We start from the raw sequence: 14,158 nt of genomic DNA on the forward strand, positions 1-14,158 counted from the left end.
GAGCTCAATGGAAGTTACAAAAAGAAAAATTAAAGCATGTTATTAATGAATAAAGCTATCAATTTAAACATAGCTCAAACCAAAATGAAGTTAAAAAAAAAAGGATTGAACAAGTTACAAGATTGACTCTTGAACTAGTAGAATATAGATCACCATTATTGATGTATGCATTGTTCCTCAAAGAGAAGCTTGTTAATTTTAGATTGACTAGAATTGTGGAAGAGCTTAATTCATCCATTTCAACTCCACATGAGTTTTATGATGCATTCCAATCTATTCCAATTCTTTTGAAGAATTTTTTGTGTGATTTATATCTCCATAAGTTGGCAGTGCCTAATGATACAGAGTGGAACTCACTCTTGTATATAGGGGATGTGCAGTTGAGAGTAGTGATGTCTTGGATACAGAATGTGATAAGTAGGGTACATCAAGCTATGCCTTGCAAGAAAAATGAAATGACATTTCCTCTACTCATGTGACTAGAAGTTCAACACTCTAGACAGACATTTCTAGATTGGATTTCTATTCTAGGAAACCTTGTTGGAGCTAGTAAAGTATGCCTAATTAGAGAACAAGCCTTTGCAGATTGGGAATAAAACTCCTCTCGAGATGTTGAGACAACTATTGTTGCTTCAAGAAAAAGGTGGACACAGATGCCACATGACTTGAAGATGAGAGAACCCCACTCTCCTCAGAAATTAACTCTTGCTACTATTAGAATTCTATGGTATATTGATTTAGGAAGGAATTAGTGCAAATATTGACTTTCATTAAAGTATTACCCCCATATTCTCCTACAACCACTACTAGCAGTAAACAAAAATGAAAAGGATCATGATATTAAAGCATAACATTGGTGATGGAGAAGGCTCAAAGAAAATTATGGGCACTTTGATTATGTTAAGAATGAGCCAGGGGAGAGGACAATAAGTGATTCAAGAGTTCGGGCCAGAATTAGAAACTTCATGGTTGCTGGGGACCAGCAATGACTCAACTGGGGGGATGATGGGCCTCTAAAAGGTTATTGTTTTAAGATATTTTTATCTATTTTTAAAGTAGTTATCTTGTAGAAAGAGCCATGACTTTATGATTTTAAGCAGATAAACTTATGATTTTATGTATATGTTAAGACATTAAGTAGAAGTATGGATAGTTCAAATATGCTATAATTGCTTGAATCTATGGATTAAAATTTTATAATGAAGTAATATTACATGCTAATGACTATTTCCTCATTCATGCTATGTCTTGGGTAGTTTTCCTCCTATAGCCATAGGATTTACAATAATGCTAATTTGAATTTTACACCTTTTCTAATATTGATGATGAAATAAATATATGTATGTGGAAGTTGTGTACACATTGAATATTTTTTAGGTACTTCTTGTGGATATTCAAGGATTAATAGCTTAGTGTTAAATTTAGAGCCAACCAAATTGTTGAACCATCATGAGTGGAGCAAGTTATTATATGCTTTCTGTTGGAACAGAGCATGAATGTAGCTTCCACAACTTGCTACATTCTTGAAGGATTTAATCTTGTTTAATTTTGATTCTGATTCAAACTTTATGAGTTTTTAATTGATCCTAATTAATGGAGCGATCATAGAGTTAGGAAGTAGTTGTAGTTTCCTTTAAATAATTCTTGATGTAGCATAGTTTTGGAGAAGAATAGGACAAGTTAATTTTCATAGCATCAAAGTGTGATACAATTTTAATCAAGTGTAATTCTTTCACCATGAATGAATAGAATGAGTAGTTCAAGTTTATTTCCTTTATCTTGATTGTCTTTTATATTAACTCATCTAAGGGGGCCCACTTGGTGAGAGAATTGTTCTATTGGAATAGATTTCATTTCCTTGTTTATTTCTTTGCAAGATAGAATTATGTTTCTCCTGTAGCCATTGATAACAGAATCAATGAATTATTTCTGTAGCATAGGTGAATAGGTAGGTTTACTGTTGTAGCATTATTTTAAACTTTGAGTTAAGTTGTTGTTTCAGTTTCTAGCATATAATTCCTTTAGCATTTACTTCACTTTAGTTGTAATGAATTGAAGGAGACTTAGAGCAAAGACTTTGCAGTCATCATCTCAAGTTTATGCCCTTGAGTTGATAGATTAAGTGGAGTCAGTGTACTATTCTAAGTAAAACACATGATGTTGTTTAACCATGAAATCACTATGAAAGGATTTCCAATCCTTTGTTATTAAAGTATTAAGCTGACTAACCACTTATTTTCATTATGTGATTAGACCTATGAATGTGTCTATGCATTTAGAGGTTCACATTATCATGAAATTGTTAAGGATTCTATGATTTTGATTTTTTGGGCTTTATTTTAGTTAATTTTAATTTCTGGTAGGTTTGCCAAAGATTAATTCCAATTAATTGGAATAGCCTATTTTTATTTGGGTTGATTTGGGGTCTAACTAGGTTACCTAGTTATTTACCTTAGTCTATCATTCACTTGAAAAGTGAATAAGTATCCAAAAAGGAATTTTATTCCTCAATTCTCACTTTTGAATTAAAAAGTTTGAGAGTAAAACACAAAATCCTATTCATGAGGAATTATTATTGTGATCATTGTGGGAGCTATAGGTGTGGGATCATTATGAGATCGGTCTCATTGGATCCAGCTAGGGGAGACATTGGATCACCATGATTTTTGGCTACTTTTGTGAGATTTTTATTTTATGGTTCAGATTCCCATTTTTCCCTTTTGGCTATGAGGTAGGGCTCTCTTGTTTTATTGTTTTAGTTTTGTTTCTACTTCTATTTTTGGTAGTCATTTTTTAGGAGGCGGGAACTAGTGTTCCCTTTCATTTCTGATTGCTAGTTTTTCTTAGTTGGTTGGGTCTGAATGTTTTCCTATTTTTTGGGATGAGGGTTTTGGGTTTCACACCATTATGATAGTCATTTTTGCATATGGTTTATAAATCTAATTTTTTAAATATTTTCATTTCTTTTGTGCCCTAAGACCAAATGAGTTTTATTTTCAAAGTTTACAAGTTTTTGGGTTCTTACCTCAATTTGTGTGCTACCCAATTTTCTTGGGTTTTCTTGGCATAATGTTGGTCATAGACCTAGATCATCCATAGGATTTTAGTTAGACCATTTTTACATCTTTATGTTTGCATTGGGATGTATTCCACATCTGTATTCCCAGTGTTGTTTTTGGTTGAGCGATTTTATACCTAGTGTTATTGTTTCTTATAGACCCTTGTTTTTGAAATTAAAAGGGACCAAAAGCAAGGGGTTTAGCCCTTAATAGTAAAAAGGCTAGTAACTAGCACATTACCAACTAGTAACAAAAATAGTCAAAAAGAACAGAAGAACCAACAGTCAGAGACAAAAACCTAAAACCAGAGAGCTAGAACCAAAAAGGAACCCTAACAACTAACCAAAGTCCAACAAGGCACCCAGGCCTAATAAAAACATAATTATAGCTGATAACCAACAAAAATATAACTATCAAGATAGTATATAAAGTCTTTGGATCCATGGACCCCAACAAAATAGAAATAATAAAAAAAGACTTAGATTTCTTTTTTCCCTTTTCCCCTTGCATGAAGAAGAATTTGGGCCCAATCATCAGCAAGGAACTTACAGAGTAATTTATTGTCCTCCATGTCCAAGCTAGCTTCCTCCTTCTCCTGTGCCAGCAATTGGAGGGTAGTTGCAGTAGCATGAGTAACTTTAAGTCCAAACTTGGAGAAGGTGAAAAACCCCTCCTCCAAAGCTTTGACTCTTTCCTCTAGGTTTATGTAATGCTCCTCCATCGTCACAGTCTCCTCTTTATGCTCCTCAACCTTCTTAGTAGCAACCTCCTTCATTTTCTGTCTCTTTGGTTTATCCTGCAGCACCCGTGGGTTAGAAGAAATCTTTAAATTTTCCTTAATAGGGGAAGAAATGGTAATAGGGGAATTATCCTTTTTACTCGTCTCATCACAAAAAGTAAGGGGTTTAAGTGAGAAGCTAGCTAAAACATGGGTTGTCCTAGTATTCCTTTCTTTGTCATTCGATAGTTGAGTTTGATTGCCATCCATCAAAATGTTCCCAAAATTGAAACATTTTTCTCCATCCTCATTACCATAATCCTTTTTAGAGTTGAAAATTCTTTCCTCCTCCCTTTTGTCACTGTTATTGTCTTTTAGACCCTTGTTATTATTTCATGGACACTAAGATTCATGTAGAATCTATTCTCTTGGATTGAGGTTGGTTAAGTGAGTTTATGATGTTTGGTTTTGTTACATCATTGGGATTTGTGTAGAATCCATACTCCTAGATTGTGGCTGATTGAGTGAGTTTATGATGTATGGTTTTATTGTTCTTTGGGATTCGTGTAGAATGTGTTCTCTTCAACTTGTTTTCAGTTGAGTGTGTTTTTGCTTGTGTTCTCATCTAGATGTTGTGTTTTGACTTCATGATGGTGGTGCACCCACTCACAAGAACATGCAAGTGCATTTATTGGGTAACTTGAAAGGTCCAAAGTCTCAGTGGTAATTCAGTTGAGTTATGTCTTTTGGGGTTGGATTGGAATATTCATGCCTATAGGTGCTCATTGTGGGATGAGTATGGGTATGGTAGGGTAGTTTCATGGAGGGGTTTCTATTGCAACCTTGGTGACTTTTCCCAGGTTGACAAGGAGAAAGCTTAATTAAGTGATAACTAAATAAAATATTGGATGGTAATAAAAACTTAAGATAATAAAATGTGTGAGGACCCGATTAAGTTTGAGGACATAGTGCATGAGCCTTCCGTTGGGAAGTTGATTCAACACCCCACTATCTTGGGCTATTGATACCAAGCTATTTTCCCTCTAGGCGAGTGCCTACATAGTAGCCTATTGAGTGTCTAACTATGACCTATTGTACTTGCATTGTCTCATGATCTTGTTTGTAATCATCTTATTGTCTAGTGTGAGTGTTAGCCATGGATTTTTTCTTTATGTATTTTGTGGTTGTATCATTATCTCCATCAGCACAAAGAGAGTGGACCTACAAGTTTATTTTAAATCAAGTTTATCGCATTATCTAATCATGTGCTAAACATCATAATATAGGAATGTGTCAAATAAACTCGAATAATCATTATTTCAAATGTTATGCATGGGGGATGGCTAGGGCTTTTGAGATCTCATGATGCTATTATGGTTGGGAGGAATTGTACATGAGTTTTGTTTTTTTTGTACATTGCGATGTTGCTTTTAGTATATTTCCTTTACCACTATGGTTTAGATGGTTAGATGTATTCCTACCTTTCTTCTTTTGTGTTTAAGTGTCCAAGCCTTGGTTTGTAGATCTAATACTCCTCAGTGTGGAGGATTTGTTTTCCCTAATTTTATCATCTTGTGTTTTCCTTGCTTTCTATTGCAAATCCTCATGTGAGAGTTTGAAGTTTCACATAGGGCTTTGCATTTCTTTTCTTTGCTCCGTGTACTTCCTCACACGAGCCTCTAAATCAATGTAGTGGTTTTGGCTACCGAGCCAAGAAGTTCTTTGCATGAGAGGGTAGTTTCTTGCATGGCTTGTTGTACTTACTTGTACAAAGGGGTACTTCCTCATGCAAGACTATTTGTTGTGTTTCCTCACATAGAAAATATAGGGCATCTCCACTATTTTTTTGGGGAACACAATTTGGTGATTTGAGTCTCCTTTTGGATTGCTTGTATTTCTAGGCTTTGATGGATCACATATTTTTCATGTTCTATTGTCATCTTTGATTTTTAGCTCTTAGTTTGTGCATGTCAGTTTGGTAGTGGTATTTGGAGATCCATTGGTTGACTGGATAGTTGGTTAAGTCTTCTATTGCAATCTTTGTGATCCTTGTATGTTGTTTATCATGGGAAACCATACTTGTTTAAAAAAATTTTTAAAATTGGCTTTTATTTATCTTTGTTCCAAGGATCTCCAAGCAGGGCATTACAAAATCTATAAGGCTAACTTGACAATGTTATGTTCCTTGAGCAATTGTACCAACTTCTTAGCTATAATCTAGAAGGGTAATATTATCGTCCAAAGGCATAAAACCTAAAGACATCTCATATAGTGATTGGTAAGTATTGTCAATAAGCAATAAGAAATAATAAACGCCCAAAAGAAATAAATTAATATCTATCCAAAAAGAGGAAATCAGATTTTTCAGCAAAGTGACAGCTTTGTTATTGTTCCAACACTTGTGTAACTAGTAATTACCCCATCTAAACCAAACATTTGCACAAAATCTTGAAACATGTATCTCCTGCTTCCTCATCAAAATTATACCTAAAGTTTTAATCATCTTCATCTTTTTATTTTTTAAAAATTTGGGGTAACCCATGTAAAGCAGTAGTTGAAACACTTTCATTGATGAGGCAACCGCCAAGACATCATTGGGCCATTATGCTTTTAAGCTTTGTGCTCATAGGTTGTAATTGTGGAGTGTTTGGAAACTTAAAAGGTTTTTTTTTTGGTGATCTAATAATTATTTGGATATATTATTGTATTTGTAAAAAAAATGAATTATATGAAGATTTTGTGTCATCAATTTTTTTGCCAATTTTTTTCCTTGCTTAGCTTCATATAAATTTATCACATAACACACTTAAACTCAAACCTTGTGACTTATGGGAAATGAAAAGATAAGCTAATGGGACCAATATTTAATTTATTCCAAAAGTAAGAAAAATCTAATTTGACTGACCTACATGGTCTGAAGCATTTAATGATCTTGACAAATTTAGACATGTAACATGAAATAATAAGTGGAAGATTAAAAAGAAGAATGTTGAGGAAGTGATGGATTTTGAGAATTCAGCTAAGGATGACAATAATATTGAAATGGGAGACCTTAGCTCAAACATGGAAGGCTACTTTGGAAGTAAGGACATGTCAACTAGTAAGGACCAAGTGGAGGAAAGTGAAGACAAGAAAACTGAACTAAATGCTAGGTCTGAAGCTTTAAAGGATGATGAGGGGAAAGATAAAGTTCTTTCTTCTCCTCCTAATACTAAATCCATTGGGGAGAAAATGGACATGGACATAGAAAAGAACAATGAGGGTAATGTCCTTGTAACGAAAGAACAAAGCCCAAGCAAGGAGAAGGAAGAGGAGTTTAAGGAGAAATAGGATGCTAACACAAACATCCAGGTCAATAACACTACCATTGATGCTACAATTAGAACTAAAGAAGGTACCAGAGATGAGACCCACCATGTGAAACTCTTCTTTCTTCATATTTCAAAACTTAAAGAGGAGACTTCTCTACAAATAGATTCATGGCTATATAATGAAATCATGGTGCTGAAGAAAAAGGTTGGAGTCATTCAGAAAGAGCTAGACCATGAACATGTTATGAGAGCCCACCTAGAGAAACTTTTTGGTAACATCCATAACAAACTAAAGGATTATGAGCTGGAACTCCATCAACTTAATAAAGAAAGTAGACAAAGAGTGGAGTAGGTCACTTCTAGTTTATGTGTTGTAGTAGCCAGTTTGGGCAAGAAAAGTAATGAAGAGATCATGTCTCTAGACACTACTATGGTGAGGAGTCCAAGAGGTCCTAGTAAGATAATGAGGTAGAGTATGAGGAAAAATATTTCTAATTGGTGTGTTGGTTGCTGGTCTAGGTGGTGTTTTTGGTTTTGTTTATTATTTTCTAGCTTTTTTGTTTAAAAACTTTAGGTTCTAGGTCCTTGTAAAATCTGGGTTTGTTTGGTTTAAAACTTGTAGTCTTAGGTCCTTGTAAAACCTAATTTTTTGTGTTTTTGGCTTTACTCTAGCTTTCAAGTCCTTGTAAAATCTGGTAGGTTTTTAATGTTGATCTTTTTCTTTTGTTAAAGGGTTTTAGGTCCCTTCAAAATCTATTTTTACCTTAATCTAAAACATGAAATAATAAACAAAACAAAGAAAATTATAAGTTTGTTTATTGTTAGATACCTTTTTTTCATCCTTTTTGCATTCCTTTTCCTTTACCTTTTCTTGAAGATGTGCAATGTACTCATCAAATATCTCCTGATAGAAGCTTTCATCACTAATTGCCTTGATTATTGATGTCCAAACTTATTTATAACTAATTATAGTGGATACACATAAAAACTAGCTTTTATCACTTGCACTAGATTATTCCTTATATAGTTTCTATTTTACTTGTACTCTTAGACATCTTCAAGAAAAGGTATACATTCCTCCCATTTTGAGAGAGGATCAATTTCCTGAAATGAAAAAATTATATAATCAGTAATCAAAGAAGTAAATAAAAATTCAGTCATGACACAATTTTTTAATGTACACAACAATACAAAAAATGCACCTTAGATGTACAAAAAGTAAAATAAAAATAGAATATATTTGTTGGATTTTTTTTTTCAAAGTAAGAATCAAAACCTTTGAAGAATAAAGTAAAGCCATGAAATCATCTGCCAACCTTTGCCTCTTTTTTGCTTCCTTTTCTTCTTTCTTCCTTGTTCATTCAAGCACTTCTTTAAATACAAGCTGTAAGAAAAATACACTATTCCAATCAGACCAAAAAGTTGTATATATATATATATATATATATATATATATATATATATATATATATCCCCAAACAACTTGCATTAATCTCAAGTTTGGTAATTCATTGAGTTTAACCTAGAAAATATCTACAATCTAAAAATGAGAGAAGGATGTTGTGGATTTATAATGGAAATTCTTGCCAACACAAAATAGTTTCAACATAATAAAAATGATATAATTAGAATCTTAAATAAAATATGACACAACACCCAATTGACATTGTTCATATTAAAATTAAATCTCAGATACTCTCTTGTAAAGAGTTTTGTGCTAAGACCAAAAATCTAGATACAAAACTAATACAAACCTTAAGATTTTTACAACCAAATAATATACTTCACCAATATTGGAGGCTTTGAACTTGTCAAGAGTCCATGTTGATGTTATTGTAAATTACGCTAATCAAATCAAATTGATTAAAATTTAATTTACATTCCATGGAAATTTTGAAGGAGAAAAAACTCACCTTCCCTTCCTTCAAAACATCTTTTATGTTTGCTTTGTCCTCTTGATACTGTCAAACATAAATCAGATTCAAAGTTAGATTTTGTCAAAGGAAAGAAACATGCATTGCATTGATTTCCAATGATTCAACCTAACAGTAAAAGTGCAATCAACTTCTACAATAAAATCATTGAGAAATTTCTAACTTTGATACCTTCTTTTCCACCTCTTTAGTAACATCTTCAATCAAATCCTTAGGCATTGAACTAGATGTGTTTGAAGCCATGACTAGATAAGCAAAATGGTCCTTGACCTTAAAGAGACAGATAAAGTTCTTACAAAGCATATAATCTTAGAAAATACTTAAATAAAACTCAATTTGGAGTAATGATTATTAAAAATGTTAAATTTTGTACATGTATTCAAAAAAAGTTTAATATTGAAAACAAAAATATGAACATATAATACCTTGGTACAATAATCACGCCAGTGTGTCTTCGTTATAAGAAGGCCACTGGCCTTATGATCCTCCATTAATCTTGGGAATTCATCTTGATTTTTTCATTCCTTCTGATGCAATTGTTTCTACAGTTAAAATAATATTCAAGTCATTCAAATGTACAAAAGTAAAACAATAAAAACTATGGAAGTGCTACTCTAATTCTTGACACCTTTTGAATCTTCCATTCTTATTCTTCTTCCTTCTCCAAATCACGTATATGCTCCTACCATAGCAAAATCATGCATTAATGGCCAAAATAATAAAACAAAATGGTTGGAAAAATGAAGAACATGGAATTTAATGTCACTTGGAAAATCTCCAAGTGGTCAATTTTATCTAGTCTTGAGCATCTCTCATCATCCTCTAGTCTATCTTGAACTTTTCTCCATTGAGAATTTGCCTACAAATCAAAGAAAAACTATCAATCATTTTAATTAAACTTGTAACTTTAGCAACATTGTAAAACATTCTAAAACAAAAACTAAGGTGTGCACCTTCATGAAATCACATGACTCTAAAAAGGATCTATACTCAATAATATTCCTTTTTTTCTCTCGTGCCTTCTTCCATTCCTGAACCCTCACAAAAGGTTATATTTTATTATAATTGACATCCCAAATACATCAAATATTTGCATAAATGGGAAATATCATGATAAAAGAAGATTTTACTATCATATACCCTAGCTCTATTTATATTATTTTTTTAATTAAAGACCTTCTAGACCGATAAGTAAATCAAGGAAAAAAGGTAGAGGGGGAACAAGAAAAAGCCTTTGTATTTACGAGTAGCTAAGAGAGTCTGTTATTTTGTGAAATAGTATCCAAGTCTCTGAATAAATCAAGGAAAAAATGCCAAAAAAGGAATAAGAAAAAGCCATTATATGTAGGAGTAGCTAAGATAGTTTTTTATTTTGTGTTATACTATCTAGGTTTATGAAAATCTAACATTTGAAGCAAAATTCTATATCAAATGACTCATACATCTTACCATGTTTTTTTTTTTGCATTTTTAGTTTAAGTAACAATCTACAATAGGTAATTCTTAAAAAACATATTTTAGCTCATGATTTCTATAGTTAACTGAACTTTGTCTCTAACCCAAGGATTTATGTCTTAATTTCCTATAAAAAGGCACTATCATGAGTAATTTTTCATTGAGATAATATGTGTCATCAAATTGACTGAGTCCATCTCACTAAGTTTTATCACAATTAAATAACCACAAAATTACAATTTTAAAACTTTATATTTACACAAATAACACAAGAGTTATCACTCAACAATCAAGCAAGCGGACTACCATAGCTTATTCCTTCCATCCTTCAATCCTCTTTCAAGGAACAAACATCCACATGCCATAAATTCACATCTATACTATGTCAAAATGTTATCTACCCAAAATTTAAAAATATCATCTAAAATGCCAAGAACATTTTGAAAATAGAATGTTGTGAATTGAGTTTGACTGCACCCTAGTGATTCTAGCCAAACCATTGATAATGCCACTTGGAAAATAATATAGTCAAGAACAATGTTCATGGATAAAGATGGACATATTAGATTTATTATAAGGCCAATTAAATTCAATGGTTTAATAAACATACAATCTACTAATTCTATAACAAGCCATTGGAACATGAGAAATACTCAAAAATGTAGAGACATGTCATCACACAAATTCAAAGCATGAAAAAACTTTCTCTCAAACTCAACTAGATATCCCTCAAAGAGTTCCTCTCTATCTCTTCCTCAATCAACTGCATGAGACCTTGCATCACTCTCAAATAGAGTGACAACCTTGCTGGACAATACAAGTTAAAAGTATTATTTTAACCATTCACAACCTATGCCACACTACTCTAAACTCCAAACATTTAAAAAATCCCAAAATATACTAGAATGTTAATCAAATGAACCAACCTCCATTGTGTTGTCAATGTAAGTTCCTTACTTTTCTGAGAATAATATATCAAGCCAATATTCAATGGAATTTTCATTGTTTGTTGGATTCTACTAATTTAATCCTCCATATTTAAGTAAATTATGCTTATTTTATGAAAAATATAGCACAAAAATTACCTCCAACATAATGATAAACTCTTCCTGAGCCTTTTTTCTGTATGCATCATTCTTCAACCTCATGCTTCTTATGTTGGGATAAGTATTAACACATAATAATTGGAGAGTAAATGAATAACATTAGCATTGAAATTACATCCTTAACCATATTTGCATTAACTAGTACATCTAAATATTATTTTTGTTTATGTAATATTAAATTGAATTTCTTAAGAAGAAAACTATTGTCATACTACATTGAAAGCTTGTTTCCTCTTCCCAAGGGTTTTGAGAGCTCCATATTGCTTATCATTGATGATTATCTACATAGCCTATAAAAAATATTTTCAATTTTCCCTTGCTTTAAAAAAGAAAGATAAAAAACATCAATTGAATAAAAAGAAAATAAGAAACTTAGGACATTATATACAACTTGCTCCCATGTCTAATTAGATTCAACATGGGTAGACTCAAGAAGTTCCTTAAAATCATTCTTTGCCTCCTTGAAAAGGAATAAACTATCTAATAATCCCATCATGAGGAAAATAGAAACATAATGACTGAACTAAATGTTAGATCCACCCATTCCTTGTGATAGAATGAAGTTACATTACAAGCTGAAATCACCAGACAATATACTAATCAATATATCTGGTAAATTTCTCACATACAATAATGACTATCAAAGATAATATTACATACTATTTTTTTTGTATAAATCAAAGGCTCCTCATCAAAAAAAATTTCTTTTGATGAAGGAATTGCATTAGCCTTTCCAATTACTTGCATCTCTTTTTTAGCCTCCTGCATTTGACACCAAATACAATATCTAACATAAAATGGGAGTAGATAAATAGTCCTTTTTACATAATCAACCACTATAATGTACTAGAAATGAAATAGTGTGAAATCCATAATATAGTTTCTTGGCAACATGCATTAGATACTCTTTAGTGGCAATTCAAGAAAATCACTATAAAATGTTGTTAGCAATATGTAGCAAGTATAATATTTGTAGATCTAACTTTAAAAGCTTGAGCAAAAAAGCCACTTAGCCTTAATATTTCTTACTAAAATAATAGTAATTATGACATGAGGAAGGATGGGAAAAACTAGGGCCAAAGGCACACCCATCTATCCAAATCCACCCTACAAGAGTTAACACAATGGAAGCAAACACAAAGAACAACAACCAAAGGAGGAAGAAGAGTGAAATACTTTTATTGATTCATCAAAATATCTTCATACATGCCCAGCTATAAGGCCTTTTGGGTTACAACCAATACAAATTACAATCTTCAAATTGTCACTTTCAAGCACTTATCTTCTTTTCGCAATCTAATCCCTAGCTTTTATCTCCTGTCCTAATGCGAGGAAGGATGGGAAAAACTAGGGCCAAAGGCACACCCAACTATCCAAATCCACCCTGAAAGAGTTAATACAATGGAAGAAAACAAAAAGAATAGCAACCAAAGGAGGAAGAAGAGTGAAATACTTTTATTGATTCATCAAAATATCTTCATACATGCCCAGCTATAAGGCCTTTTGGGTTATAGCCAGTACAAATAACAATCTCCAAATTCTCACTTTTAAGAACCTATCTTATTTTTGCAATCTAATCCCTAGCTTCTATCTCCTCTCTTTATGAAAGGAAGGATGGGAAAAACTAAGGCCAAAGGCATACCCAGCTATCCAAATCCACCCTACAAGAGTTAACACAATGGAAGCAAACATAAAGAACAACAACCAAAGGAGGAAGAAGAGTGAAATACTTTTATTAATTCATCAAAATATCTTCATACGTGCCCAATTTTAAGGCCTTCTAGGTTATGGCCAATACAAATTACAATCTTCAAATTCTCACTTTCAAGCACCTATCTTCTTTTCGCAATCTAATCCCTAGCTTCTATCTCCTCTCCCTAACTGCCCTAAAACCTAAGCTTATATTTCCTTAAATACTTTCCAAAATAGATTATAGAATATTCTAGAACATAGCAAGGCCACAAGTCATCTCTTTAAAAATATTAGCTATGTAACAAAAACTAAATGCAAGCAGAGTTGGCCCAAACTGAAAATAGACACAGACAACTCAGCAAATGAAAGCTAGTACTCAACATCCTCCAATGCTCAACAACCAAAGAAAATCACTTGGCAACCAAAGGATTCACTTGGAAACCAAAGAATTCACTCGAAAACCAAAGGAACTCGACAGCAACTAAGAATGCCTTGACATCCAAAGAGTTCACTCAAGAACTAAGAGCTTGGTAGACACTAGCAGAAAGATCAAAGTTTAGGATTGCAAGGAAACCTAGGATACTCCTACATCAAATTAACTTGAGGACTGAATACTAATGATCAATTGTAGGATTTACAAAACCAAATTAAATATTCATAACAAAGTTGCATTGTCATAAAATTCAGCCTTGCTAAGATGCATGTAATATTTAAAGTTCCCAAGATTTATATTTAAAATTGTGAGCCTTAAATCATACACTAAAAATGAAAAGAAAGTGAATGTTGAAAACCATACTTGATGTGTCATAGAACAATTTTTCTACATTAACTTTGAAGTTCAACCATAGATGTCAATAAAAGAAGCAATCTTAAAGATGGAAGG

The 14,158-nt window shown here is 32.5% G+C and overlaps 1 pseudogene; it reads right to left on the minus strand.

The window, feature by feature from the left end:
- Positions 1-7,857: 7,857 nt before the first annotated feature.
- Positions 7,858-14,158, minus strand: part of LOC149552453 (uncharacterized) — a 178,526-nt pseudogene continuing 172,225 nt past the window's right edge.

The sequence above is a fragment of the Cupressus sempervirens genome, chromosome 6 (genome assembly GCF_028749045.1).
Source record: "Cupressus sempervirens isolate cs-2001-9-10 chromosome 6, ASM2874904v1, whole genome shotgun sequence".
NCBI classification, from domain to species: Eukaryota; Viridiplantae; Streptophyta; class Pinopsida; order Cupressales; family Cupressaceae; genus Cupressus; species Cupressus sempervirens.